Below are 13,844 nucleotides of genomic sequence, written 5' to 3'. Positions count from 1 at the left end.
CTTATGGCAAGAGTAAGAGAGTGCTAGTGTCTGTGCTTTTATTATTTCCTTCTTTTGACACGGCAAGTCTTCTCCACCTTCTTGTTGTCTTGCATTTTCTGAGTTTTCCCAGCTTCCATTCTTCCTTTCTGCATGCACCTTTCTTGTCTTGTCTAGCTTTTTCATCTTCTCTTCTCTGAAATGTATGATCAAGGTCGTCATCTTCTCCTCAGTTATCTTCCTTTCTTAAGCAGCCTCATCCCTTAGTTACGTTAATGCCCTTGCATCCCAAAGCAACTTTCCCACAATTTGTCCCGTCTTTCACAACCCCCATATTCCTGGCAGCCTGTCTCCACGGAGTAACCCTGGCTGCCGTTGAGCTGCCATGTCCCGAACAGATAGTAATCTATTTATTGGGTTATTTTAAAATTTTCTGGCATGCCATGCTATTTTCAGGCAAGATGAAGCAGCAAGAGGTGGTTCTTCAGGAAGAAGCAGTGATTGAAAACACTCCTGAAGAACAGGATACCAAACATATCTTGAAGTATCAGTCTCTTGGTCCAAAATTGCTTGTATTTCCTTCTCTGCTCTATGTCGCCCAATACATACTCCTGCTACTTCTTTGGCTCCATATAAAATGCTGGCTCGAGGACCGCATGCAAAGGTGGTACAATTTGCAGTGAAGAGAATGCTACGTGCCCGCTATCCAAGCAGTAGATACTGTTTTGCCTTCTGCTGTTCGGCAACACGGTACCCGTGTCTCACACCTGTGGCATCCAGACCACTTGCACTGCGTGCCGAGTTCCCAGGCAGGCGGCCGGAGAGCGCTGCCTGAAGACTACCATAAAACAAGAGGGCAGTGGGAGCTCCAGAAGAGACAAAGTCTATCCTCACCTGGTCGTTGCAGGAGACTTCCCGCTGTGGTAAGAGAAGAGCAGGTTTAGAAGGTAAAATCCCCAGACTGCCATCTCGTGCAGCCCTGGGGCTGTGGGTCCAGCACCTCAGCCCTGCGTGTGGGGAAAGGATGTTAGTGTGTTCATCTGGGAGACAGGATGAACTAGTGTATGGAAGCAGAAGGTGCTTGGCGAAGCGTGCGACTGATTCAGTAAGTGCCTGCTACTCATATTTTAAAAAATGAAGAAGATGGAAAAAAAGAGAACAGGGCTGAAATTGGGACAACATCTGTGTATGCAAATGCTCTCAGACAAGATGTAGAGGTGGGTATATAGTTTTGCTTTTTAAGAAATGAAGCTTTTAACAGATCTTTTAATAAATGACCTGCTTTCCAAGTATAATGTTTTATGAAGTCAGGCTTGCCGTTCTGACCCATAAAAGCTTTGCTACTCTCAGCATGGAGCAGTTAGAAATGCGCTGACAGTGATTTGGGGTGGCTTAAGTAGTAGGATAAAAGGGTTCTTAGCTGAACATGAACTTTATTTTACTAAAGTTTTGGAGGATGGTGGTTTTTTTCTTTATTTTAAATAGATTGTGAGGGGCAACAGAAAACTAACATAGTCTTATTTATTAGTGTTGGCCTGCAAATAAGACTGGACAGCACAGGTTCAGTTAATGTGTCTGACTGCATGAAAATTACAGTATTAGGTTTTGGCAAAGGCTTGATTTTCTTCGTCTGTGTTTTGCATGGCTTGGAGCATATCAGCTTACATGTATCTGGCACAAAACTCACTCATCTGAAAACGCTTTCTGCAAGCTTACGGGTTTGAGTCCATCAGCTGAATTTTCTACAGGAGGGACATTGAGGTGCTGGAGCGTGTCCAGAGACGGGCAGCGAAGCTGGTGGAGGGGCTGGAGCACAAGGCTTATGAGGAGCCGCTGAGGGAACTGGGGTGGTTTAGTCTGGAGAAAAGCAGGCTCAGGGGGGACCTTATCGGTCTCTACAGCTGCCTGGAAGGAGGTTGTAGTAACGTGGGAGTCGGTCTCTTCTGCCAAGGAACAAGCAATAGGACAAGAGGAAATGTCGTTGCACCAGGAGTGGTTTAGGTTGGATATTGGGAAAAATTTCTTCACCGAAAGGGTTGTCAGGTATTGGAGCAGGCTGCCCAGGGAGGTGGTTGAGTCACCACCCCTGGAGGTATTTAAAAGACATGTATACGTGGTATTTAGGGACATGGTTTAGTGGTGGGCTTGGCAGCAGTAGGTTAGAAGTTGGACGTGATTATCTTAAAGGTCTTTTCCAACCTAAACAATTATATGATTCTATGATTCTTTCGTGTTGAAGGACTCTGAACAAAGAGTTGTCATAACACTTTTGATTTCCCATGTTTTTGTTTCTAGCATGTTCATCCAATAAGACCTTTCAAATCCTTTCCTACAGACCGAGTGAAATTTGGAGCTTTGTATCACTAAACGCTCCAGCATTGAATTCAGTAGGTAGAGAGCAGGCAAGAAGTTGTATTGTAACTTTTGTTTTTATTATTAACTTATTTTGCTGTTGTTTCTCAGTAAGTTGCAGAGTTGCCCCCCCCCCCCCCCCCCCCAATGCCATACAGTGAAGAACCTAAGAGCCAAAGAACCTAATAAAACCATACAGATTTTCCCCAGAGTGGCATAAGGAAACTTTAAAACATGTCTGGGTGCATCATCTGGAAAGACCATGGGAAAAACCGGATACCCCAATTCTGGCCCCATTGAAGTCAATGGGAATTTTATCACTGATTTTAAGAGGGGAAGGCAGGATTTCACCTACTGTCAGAGCTTAATATTTTGCCCTATTTCGGGATGGGTTTTTTTCCATGTTGTGAATCTTGTGCATTAGTTTTCTACTGCTTCCTTACTTATTCTTCTGGCTCCTTAAGCAGCACAAGGGGAAATGCCCTCCAGGCACCACAGGTAGGAGCCCCAGGAGCAGGGAAACCACATGGGTGTGCAGAGATCCCTCCTCGCTTCCAGACAGACCCACAGCAGCATGGATGGAGCAACCACTGTTTGCCTGGGCCATCAGCCTGGTTTGCTCCAGAGGGTAAAAAGCCAGTGTTTTCTCTGAATTTTATTTATCTTCCTGCCTTGCAGGTGTGTCCCATGGTAGCCTGGCATTTTTAGAAGCGTATGGATCTTACCAAGATAATGCCTAGTAAAATTAGTTACCCAAAGGCTGTGTCAGGCCCCTGAGACCTAGCAGACATGAGTGCCAGAGGACGTAGCCCTGATCTGAACACAAGGAAGCAGCTGCACAGTCGCTGTCTCATCCTTTGGTGTAGAAGGAGAAACTACCCTGGGTGGTTCAAACTCCCCATCTACAGCTTCTTCCGCTCGCTGGGCTAAGAAATTTGTCCCCATACTGTATTCCTCTGCCGTGGCACCTTTCAGGTACCTGAAAAGGACCATCTGGGCCACGGTTCTCCTAGAAGATGCTGCCCACACATGCAGCTGCATTTGTCACACCTAGGCTATGACTAATTTTTCAGTTTTGCTGCGTTCACTCCCAGAAGAGTTGTATAATCTGCACTGAACTATCTTAATGAAAAGTATTGAAAAAAGTAATGAAAAGTATTTTTTTCTACAGGATGTAGATCTGTGAGATGAGGCAAGAAAGAGGTTTGGTGAAGTACAAAATACTAGTCCTGGTGTGAGGAGAAGGCCAGGACCTACCTGCCCAGCACAGGTTGTGTCTTTTCACACATAGGTAGCACACATTATAATTTGTTCTCTGAATTTTTACTGAACTGCTAATGACCAGCTTATGGAAAACCTGGGAACTAATAAGCCATCATGTATATTTGTAACAAGCCTCAGGGGTGCCCCTTTCGTTCATCTCTAAACACCAGTGAGGTGTTTCAGGAGCAATGTACGACTGGTGCTATATTAAAACAAATTTACCCTGCCTCAAACCACATTTAAGCAATAAACTGCAAAGTAGTCAGCTGTGATCTCAAAAATCTTTGTGGAAGGTTATTTATCTGAGAGGCCATTTCAGAGATGTTCAGGGCTCCTTGGAAGGTCACTGTTGAAAGGTGGATGCTTCACCTGTGGTTGTCTTACTTACAGCTCTGCTATGGAAGAGGGAGCAAGGGGGGCGCTTTGGGGACCTGTTCTGGCCAACCCCCCACCACGGGCAGGACACTCCTGCGCTGCTGAGGCTCTGGGATGTGTGTGGTTTAATACCTAAAGACAGCTGTGGTGTGGAATTAGAGATTTTTCTAATGGACTCATTCCCATGCAAGTACCACACAGAGCTGATGCTCAGGGACACGCTGGGTTTTCAGGGGGCTGCTGAGTGAACAGATGTGTAATGAAATTGTGGAATGTGTTGAAAGCGTATGGAAAGGGGTTTCTTGGCCACGTGTTTTGCTGAATAAAAAATAGTGTTTCACATGGTTGAAATCATGGCAGAGCACTCGGATTCAGTAGATACTGGGCAGAAGTCAGCGGTCCGTCTGGCTGGCTGAATGAAAGAGCCGGTGTGACTTCAGCAGCGATAAAGTCCTGCAGCTGTATCAGCTTCTTCTGGGATACAGCACAACATGCCAGGAGTGGGGAAGGCTGTGTGCACTGGAAGGAGGGATGAACTTTACCAAGCCAGGCTTAGGCAATTAATTATATTTTTAATTCAGCATTTTTACAAATCATTTATAGCTTCATATTAATACAGAGGAAATCTGATCCATTGGCTTAAAGTGTTGTGATGGGTGGTGGTTTTAGTTTTTTAATATTATTTTAAGTTCGAGAAGCAGTTCAATATGAACACCTGGCAGCTATTGACACTCAACCCTTTTTTTCACTGTGCCAGATGATAGCAGGTCATGCAGATAATAGTATGGGGTTGTTAGCCGGGTTGTGAAGAAGATGAACCTCTTTGGAAAAAAACAACAAACTGAATAAACACAAAACATACAGAAGCTTTTCCTGACTGATGCTAACTATTGCACGTGTGTCTTTCCCAACGAGTAAGCTGTAGACTCCAAAAATAAGTGATAGACTTGCTGTCTTTAAAACCATTAAACAAGGAAGCAGGAGAGAAAACATGAATTTTTAGAGCAACCTTGATGTTAGTGTATCCTGCTCCTGTCCTGTCTGGTGTGGGGGGACAGCGAGGGAAGAGACTGCTGCTTCAGCACATGGTCTGCAGGAGAACAGAAGGGGGAGCAGAAATATGGTCTGAAAATAACATTAGCCGTGACAGTCAGACCATGAGGTCTTCCTGAGGAGCAGTCTGCAGGAGCAGAGCTTATCACCGTGTTTAAATGAACAAGCTTTTCAGAGCAGGGATGTGGAACTGTTTCGCTGCTCAGTGGTCCCAAACGATCTGACTGGCCATGGTCCCCAGTGCTGGCTTTTTAGTTTTTATTGCTGCTCTCATAATGCATCCCCACAGACTCATTTGTAATGCTTCTCTCATTTCTATAAGTGGGGAATGCCAAGATAAGAATACTGGAGGTCTTTGTACTCTCAGCAGTGAAACACAGCAGAGATGGGAGCGATACGAAAGGTCCAGGAGTCCAGGAAATTATCCTCAGCCAGTTCCCTTCAGAAACCACCCCCTCTGGGGCAGGCACTGATGTGCGATAGCGGAGGCGGGAGCTGCATCCTTTAAACATTTTGGAAAGGAATTACTGGCCTCTTTGAACAAGATGCTAATCCCAGGCTCCCTCAGAGCTTCTGCTGAAAACAAATTGTCACTTTCCTCAGTCCTGCCCTGCATGCCACCTCAAACAGTTTTGCTGCTGCAAATAACCAGCATTTCTACAGTGATTTAGTAGGTGTGTTTGGGGGGTTGGGAAATGGCACATTCAGGAGCTTGTTGGCTGAGCTGTGTCCTCACATGTCCCTTCCACCCTGTTGCAGGAAGGTACACTTCTGCAGAGAAATGTTTCTTGCCTCTGTGTTTCCTCTGTGCTTCACCACTGCTATTTCTTCCCGAGACCCGTGTTTTTACATCAGCTACTCAGAGGCCAAAGATCCTTTCTCCTGGACCTCATCATTCTGATGTTGACTGGTGAAACCAGAAATCTGAGCTGCAGCTCTTTGCCAGTTTGACTCATCCTTGAAATTTTTCTGACAACAACTTGGGTCTCTATTTATGAACAGCCATATGAAACTGTTTCATGAAGTATATCACTAAAACCTGAGTTTTCCTGTTCCTTTTTTTTACTGTAAGATGAGGCCATTTATCTTTCTCCCTTGATATTTTTAGTCTTTAGATTTTCTCAGGTTGAAACATTTATTCCTTTAGGCAATGGTTTCTATGTGCTTTGAAAGAAAGTCTATTATTTCTTAATACTATGGTAAATGTAACTCTACTAAACTATTGATATGCATGTAGTTAGTCCATCGGTTAAATATGCATTAGTGACCAGGATGAAGGAACAGTAAATGTATGGGAAATTTTAAAAATAAATTTATGAGAATCAGTTTGGAGCAGTTCCAGTATATCTGAGCCCTGCAGATGTAACATGGGCTGCCTGCATTTGCAATGCACAGTAAAAATTATCAGAAGATTCTGATTAGTAAATGGAATGCATAATGTGTTCCCAACAGACCATTTTCCCATAAGAAATAACTCATGTTGAACCCTGTTTATTTTTCAGCTGAATTGATATTGAGGAAAATTATCTGTGGAATGGGGGAAATAAAGCAAGCCACCTTCAAGTTGCAGGAACCCCAAATCAAATAATCCAGTTGAAACACTTCTGTATTATTTCTCACCAAAAAAATCTGACTGACAAGTGAGTCGTGACAGAGCAGTAAGTCTCTGGGATTTGTGGTTTCTCAGGGTCCCACAGTAGATGGGCCCCACCACCACCTGCAGCACACCCCACTGCTGTCCTGGCCCACTGCTCAGGGGCTGCTGCTCACAAGCAGAGTTAGCTCCGTCTTTAAAGTAAGAAGGTGTTTTGTGCAAGTTGCTGCTTTAAGATGGCTGCTAAGTTCTCTTTGCCCTGCTTCCCAAAGACGAGTCTCCTTTGGACAGCGTGAGCAACCGTAGCCATTGCATGGTTATCTCCCCTGGTGCAGCAGTGTGTGGTTGTGTCCTGTTATCTTTAGGAATATGTGCTTCACTCCATCTCAGCAGCCCCTGCACCACCGTGAATTGCTTACATGGCCCGTAAGAGCGTACACATTGCACAATGTGGAAGTATTTTCACAGTATGGTATCACAGTTGGTGATGGACAGTGAAGCAGCTGATATCCTGATGTACCAGTTCGCATCTCACATGAAGGAAGTGACTTGTGTCTAAACTGGGTGGACCTTTGGAGCCTGGAGAATTCATGGTTGTCAAAGTCAACATGTCCATGGTGGGAAGCGCTGTGCTCTGAGACCCTGCTCTCTGTACCACAAATGTTGGTGTTTTCTGCTCTATGGGAATTTCAAAATTCTTTGGAAATAGGAACTTTGAGATCTCAATCTCTTCTGGAGAGGACTTTTTCCTAGGACAGCTTGTTGGCACAGCTGTGCCAGCTGTTGTTTCGGGTTAATCTGTAAACTCAAGCAGGCATTTACAGCAGTTACAACCCCTACTTTTTTCAGTTCTTTCCAAGAAATATCTGAGAAACCTAGAGATGTATTCTCTGTATTAAAACATACGAACAGAGAATCTGGGAAATTATTAGGAAAGGCAACTATTTCCTTTGGCTGTCCAAGAGCACTCACACTACAGAAAATGGGTCCATGCTCATACCAAATATCTTAAAATATGTACACTTGTTACATGTAGAGCACCGAAAACTAAATAAAGGGATGCTACTGATTTCTCTTTTTACAGATTAGGTTTTAGATTGCAGAACAGCTGCATGTTGGAAATCGCTGAGGGTGAGATTGGATTGACTGTGCCCTCAAATGAAGTATCACCTCGAAACATGAATGTGAGCTTCAAAATGCTGCATTTCAGCTTGGCAGTCAGGCCTGGTCAGGATTTGAACAGGAGATTTCTTTGAGATCTTTGGATACCGAGTGAAACGTCTCTGACCATTCAGTATCTGCACTGAGATAACTTATCAGTGTATCAAAATGCAGCAGGCTTTGTGTTTTTGAGGACCCAATATCTTTCTGATCACTTCTGCGCAGTAAGCATGCTGTAACCTTGCTATAAAAAAGATTGTCTTCTGTTTTCTTTTATCATATTAAAAACTCACCATAGTCTTTTTCATCAGTAGTTAAATTTCTGGGCTGGTAGCAGTGATTACTTGCATGTACTCTGCATTCACACTCCGATTTTGAGTCCTTCTCAGTGATAAGCTGTGGAAAACACCAAATAATTATTGCTGAGGATGCCACAATGATGTAACTGCAACCCTCTGTAGCTGAAAAATATCAGTGACATTTCTCTGTTCATCTAATCCCTGATTTTGAGATATCATCAGATCAAAGCCAACCACTCAGCCAGTGTATGCTGGGTTTTCTTCATTTCCAAAAGAAATACCACAACTTGCAGAGCAGAAAATCCCCTATATCCTTCTGTAAAATCCTGCAGTGAGACACACTTATGACTGTGAAAGGAGGGAAAAGCAAATAAAGTTCTGACCCCCTGTGGAAGTAAACTCCTATCATTTCTGTCACCAAAGCTCTGATTTCATCCAGGAATTACAATTGCTTTTCCTTTAAAAAGTAGTTTGTCTCCTTGAACAGCATTTTTTAAAAAATGCAGCGCTATCACTACAGGTATGTGTTAGTGGGAAGTGATGTGCCATTGTGAAACACAATCTCCAGAAATTTAATTCCTCCTAAGTGAGTTCTGTTATGTTGGCGTTTGGGGTTTTTTTCCCCCCCTTTTAAATATACTCATTGATTTTTAGGCCAGATGAGATCACTGTAATTGTTTTTCTGACTTTCTCTAAACACCAATTATAACCGGGCATAAATTAATTCCCCTTCGAATTACAGGCTGCATTTCAGTTGAGAAATCCTATTTTGATTGGAACAAAGGCAGTGATGGAGAACCCACAACAGCATTTACTAAACCATTTCAGTGGTTAATAACCCCCTGCTTAGATAAATTGTAATCTCCTCTGCAGTCTGAATTTGTCCAGCTTCAAACAGCAGCCCCACGGTGCTGCTGTGCATTTGTTTGCTAGGCTGAGGAGCCCACCACCGCGGTTTTGCTCACAGTGTAGGTGCAGAGACCACGACTGGGTCTGCCCTTAACATTTTCTTGGGCAAACTAAACAGCTCTCAGATGAACTGCTTTTCATCCTACCTGCTCCAAGGTGTCCAATCAGAACTGACTGGCACAGTCAAGATGAAAAGGTCTGCTATCCATGCATACACCGTTGGGGTAGTGCTAATGAAACTTTCTTGTCTTTGTGCAGTCTTTTCACATGCTGGAGCAATGGTTGAGCTTTACAGGCTGTGTCTGAAGCAAGTCACCCCTGGGAGGGTGACCAGAGCTTCTTGCCCCTTCCTGCCATTCACGAGGCAGCATGGTCACCTCTGCCAGCACACCGCCGATCTGTCAGCACATCACCACACGCCATCTCTCCCTAACCCACTTGAGTCACAATGATCCATGGTAAAGAAACAACCCACAAAACAACAGAAAAACAGCAACACATTGTTCAGAGTGTTAAGACTAACCTAGATCACAGTGACAGAACAGGGCTGGAGAGCGGTGGGGTGAGCAGCAACGTTGGGCCACCTGCAGTCAGGACATAGCACTCAAGCTCAGCCAAAACTTTGCTTTGTCCAAGGCACATTTCCATTGAACAGTCCTTATTAGGAACTCCTTTTTCCTGAATATTTACGCCTCACTTGGTACCAAATTGCATGTTACTCAAGGTCTCCCTCAAATACACACAGCCTTGGATTAGTTGACAGTTAATCCCACTAGACATCATTATACACACACACCTCCTGTGTTAGAGCCTACAGCATTCAACAGTCTCCTTGCTTGCTCTGGAGGAACCAAAATAATTTTGCTCCGTCTCCAAATTTTGTTAATTCTTTTATCTGTTAAAAAAGCCAAATGGTTCTCCAAAGTTCTTAAGCAATTACCATTCTTAAGATTGATGATCTATTACTAATAATGATTTAAAAGTTTCTCTTTCGCTGGGTTATTATATAAGTCTGTGTCAATTTTTTTGTGAGGGACCCTAGTGGTACGTTTGTTGGGAAGTCACATCTGTAGTCCTCAGTGTTGTCTTCAGAGATCACTTAAAGACAGCTAGGATGTTCATCAGTATCCATTCACCAAGTGAACAGCTACTTTCTCTTCATACCTCCCTTTTCTCTACAGCTCCCTCAGAAATGGAGCCCTAATGTCATGGTGCCCAGAGCACAAGCTTTCAGAAGAGGTTAGGTCCTCTCTAATAACAGCCTCATATAGAGCACCACAAAGTGTCACCACAGTGGAAATATTAGCACAGTTGTGTCTTCACTGTCGTTTTGCCATCACATTTTAAACATCCTCTGAAGTTCCTTATGAACATGTTGATTCAAAAAAAAAAAAAAAAGTTATTTTCAGCATAAGGGAGACAACAACTAATGCTACAAGTGTCCAGTTACTGTGGGTGGAGCTCCCATCACTTCTTGGACAGCCTGACCTCTGCCCATGAGCTTTTTCCTGCTGAACTTTGTTTGACTTGAAAGAGTGAAATTAATTTTTTTTTTCTCCTCCTGTGTAGCTCATGTATCAGTCAACAACTGTCAGCTTTGCCAAGAGCAACTCTTGCTCTGTTAACCCACAAACTTGCTCGTGACAGTTCCACATGGACTTACCACAACCTACTGACTTCTGGGTCTGCTCAGGATTTCTCACCCACACACAGCACAGAAATAATATTAACATCTTCCACTTAAATCAACAAGACAGTTTTGGGACCCTGATTACCACTGTTAAGCCAAAACATAAATGTTTCTGTAAACCTCAAGAATGTGAGTTTAGAGTGTGAAAAGATGTGAAAATTCACCTGTCACAGGTGCTACTGCAGTTTCAGTTTTGTATAAACATAGATTAACCTTTTTTTTACTTAGTGGGCCTCCTAATGAAATTTCTTGTAACTGCTTTTGTTTTTAACTTTACTATGCTTTAATTCAGTGATTGGTTTATGACTGTAATTACTAGTCTTTCAGGCAAAGCTTATTAAAAACAAATTAGGTTGTTCCAAACTGGTGATTTTATGATCATATAGATCAATATAAATCACAGTTAATTAAGCTCCTTATCACTTCGGTTTTCCATATGCAATTTATTACAGCATTGCAATAACTGGCAATATTCCTACCTTTCCATACCAATTTAGTTATATTGAAACAGAATTTGGTTTACAGTAACAGAGGCTGAAAACCAGAATTTTAAGTTGCCTGCTGCAGAGTAACAATGAAATGATAGTATAAGTTGATAGTGTATATCTACATAGGAAAAAAACCATAAATGTGAGCAGAATCTGAAAAATGGTTTTAAAAAAAATAAGAAAAAAAAAAAGGCAAGCCAAGTAAAAACTGTATTTGAATCTTTGTTTCCTTTCCAAAGCTTATCAGAGCTGTTACAGAATATAATCCTGGCTGCGCTATAATGAACAAAAAAACCCCAACCCTTAGCTAGTTAAGATTGGTAGTATTCCTTAAGATGTCCAAGCCAAAATGTGCAAAAAAAAATATATTCTGGACTTGTTTTCTTTCTTACAAGAACCATTCTGTAATAAATTTCTCTTTAATGGACAGTAACATTAACCTAATTAAAGTTTTTGGTGTTAAAACAAGGTAGAATTTACCAACATGCAATGCCTTGAAATTTACCTCCCTGACCCTGTAAATCACGCTGTGTTGCACTTGCTATAGGGAGCTTGCACTACAGAGCGGTATGGTGCCTGTTTCTATGTGGCAGTAAATATAATGTAACGCAGGGTCTTTCAAACATGGTTTGAGCAGCATGAGTTCAGCAGGGTGCCTTCTACTTGTCCCAGGGAACACATTGGTTCTTCTGATGTCAGTGAAGTCCTGCTACTGATTTCAGTGGAGCTTGGGTTTCTTTGTCAGTTTTCAGTGATCTGACAGCCAGTGTGTTGCTTTTTGTTGCTAATCTTGTTGATTTTTATACCAGGCCGGGTAACTTGTGTCCCTGCCCTAGGTTCTGCCTCTCAAATGTCCTTAGACTTTGCCTTTTGTGAACCACACTCACATCTTCATGCATGTCTAGAAAATGTCTGTTGGGAGTAATTCAGTTAAGAGAGGTGCAGGGAAAACTCTTCTTACGTTATTTTATAATGTTATAACACTTATTACATTATTTTTACATCATTTACCTTTTCCTTACCATGCAGGTGCTAGACCAGGCGGCACAATTGGAGAAAAGAAAACTTTAAGACACACTATTCCCTCACAATGTCTGACAAGACACTAAAATGTTGATGTGGATCTAAGAAAAGTTATTACCAATCTCTCAAACCTGGTGTCTCCTATATGCCCAGATGAACATGGCTGTAGCAAGACTGATCACTATGCATGCAATCCCAGGCACTATGCATGAAAAGGATGACCCATAAGCACCTTATCCTCTGCTAATTTTTATCAGCTTCCAGATGCTTTGTTTTCACAGCTACAGACTTTTGCAGGAGTCTCTATGTGTTAACGTTTTTTAAAAATGCTGTTCTCTTCAGGAGTTTTGCCCTGAATCAGGATCCCCCAGGAATATCCCCACCAAAACCTCCAAGACAAGGTTCAACAATCTTGCAAATATTTGATCTTCAAAGAGGTGTAATTTAAAATGCAGGTGTTTTTTAATGCTTATAGAAAAAGATCATGATCCAGAAATTCCTGCCACCTAAGGTTATTTCCTGCACTGACCTTCTCCATCTTTGCTTTCATATTTATTACGGCTGGAGAAGTGCACTAGCTTAACATGATCAACACAAATTTAATGGATTTCAAAGGTGTTTGGAAAAGTTTTCAATCCCAAGCATAATCCTGCTTTCTTGGAAGAGAGGCATTTGTGAGTGTGGGAGGATTTAGTGAATCTTACTCCCTTGGGGAATCTTTGCTTGGTTTTTTTTTCTTTTTTTTTTTTTTTCCCTAGTTGTCATAAGATGTGTTTTGAACGTTGCCTTTTTACTGCCTGATAACAAAGAGCATCACTTGATTGCAGGGACCATTGATAGTTTTAAAATACTTAATTTCAGAGATATCAACATGTTTCTTTACAGTCCTCTTGGGCTGAGGTGCTCTGGTTAAGTATAATTGCAGCACTACACACACACACACACTTAAACATATATCCATACCTTTTAAAAGATCACAGGGTCATGTCTATCCAGGGATGCTAGGAAGCAGTAGGAGCTGCTCCCACCTCTCCATGGACACACGAAGGCCATGCTGAATGTGAGGTAGGAAGCTAGTTGTGCTTTGGGGGCTCACCACGAAGGGGCTGGCAGGTGGGATGCTGGGCTGTAGCCAGGCTCTGCCCAGCATGGCTGCCCAGCCTCTCCGGGGCCCCAAATAAAAGCTCACCTCAGGCCAAACTGACTAGCTCCATTAATCATTTATTAAACTGGGCTGCTGTGGGACAAATGTTTCCAGGCTGCTGGGTTTAAGTCCAATGCACCGGTGTTACCCAATATAATCACTGCACGGTTCCTACAGTCAGTGCTTTATGTAATATATCTTTGGAAACCTCAGTCCTGTAAGTTTAATTGACTTACTGGAGAAGAAACAGACAAACATGAGCTGATAACATGTACTACGTCTCACACTGGAGGTGGTCTATGCAGGTCAGGATTCAATCATCTCACAAAAGCAATACTCTTATTTCAAATGGAAGAAGAATAAACCTAAGATTTGGTGGTTTTCCCCCTTACCTCCCATCTCTTGAACGAAGACAACCGATGTTCATACGCATGCCTTGTTCTGTGCTTCAGGTGGGATTTGGGTTTGTAGAGGGTTTGAAACACTCAGTGAATTATACTGACACAAGGGAAGC

General features: G+C 42.6%; 1 long non-coding RNA gene across 2 annotated transcripts; it reads right to left on the bottom strand.

Moving 5' to 3' along the window:
- Window positions 1-4,521: 4,521 nt before the first annotated feature.
- Window positions 4,522-13,360, bottom strand: LOC130145800 (uncharacterized). 2 transcript variants are annotated; one of them, XR_008820691.1, is made up of 3 exons: window positions 13,150-13,360; window positions 8,071-8,173; window positions 4,522-7,421 (listed from the first exon to the last, which is right to left on the bottom strand). It is a non-coding gene; the product is annotated as an uncharacterized LOC130145800 (long non-coding RNA). The 2 variants fall into 2 exon arrangements; XR_008820692.1 differs by having other exon boundaries at window positions 4,522-7,414; window positions 13,150-13,359.
- Between the last annotated feature and the right edge of the window lie 484 nt (window positions 13,361-13,844).

This window comes from Falco biarmicus, chromosome 3 (assembly GCF_023638135.1).
Source record: "Falco biarmicus isolate bFalBia1 chromosome 3, bFalBia1.pri, whole genome shotgun sequence".
In the NCBI taxonomy this organism is placed as follows: domain Eukaryota; kingdom Metazoa; phylum Chordata; class Aves; order Falconiformes; family Falconidae; genus Falco; species Falco biarmicus.
The sequence above is the reverse complement of the archived record's forward strand: the minus strand, read 5'-3'. Positions and strand labels throughout refer to the sequence as shown.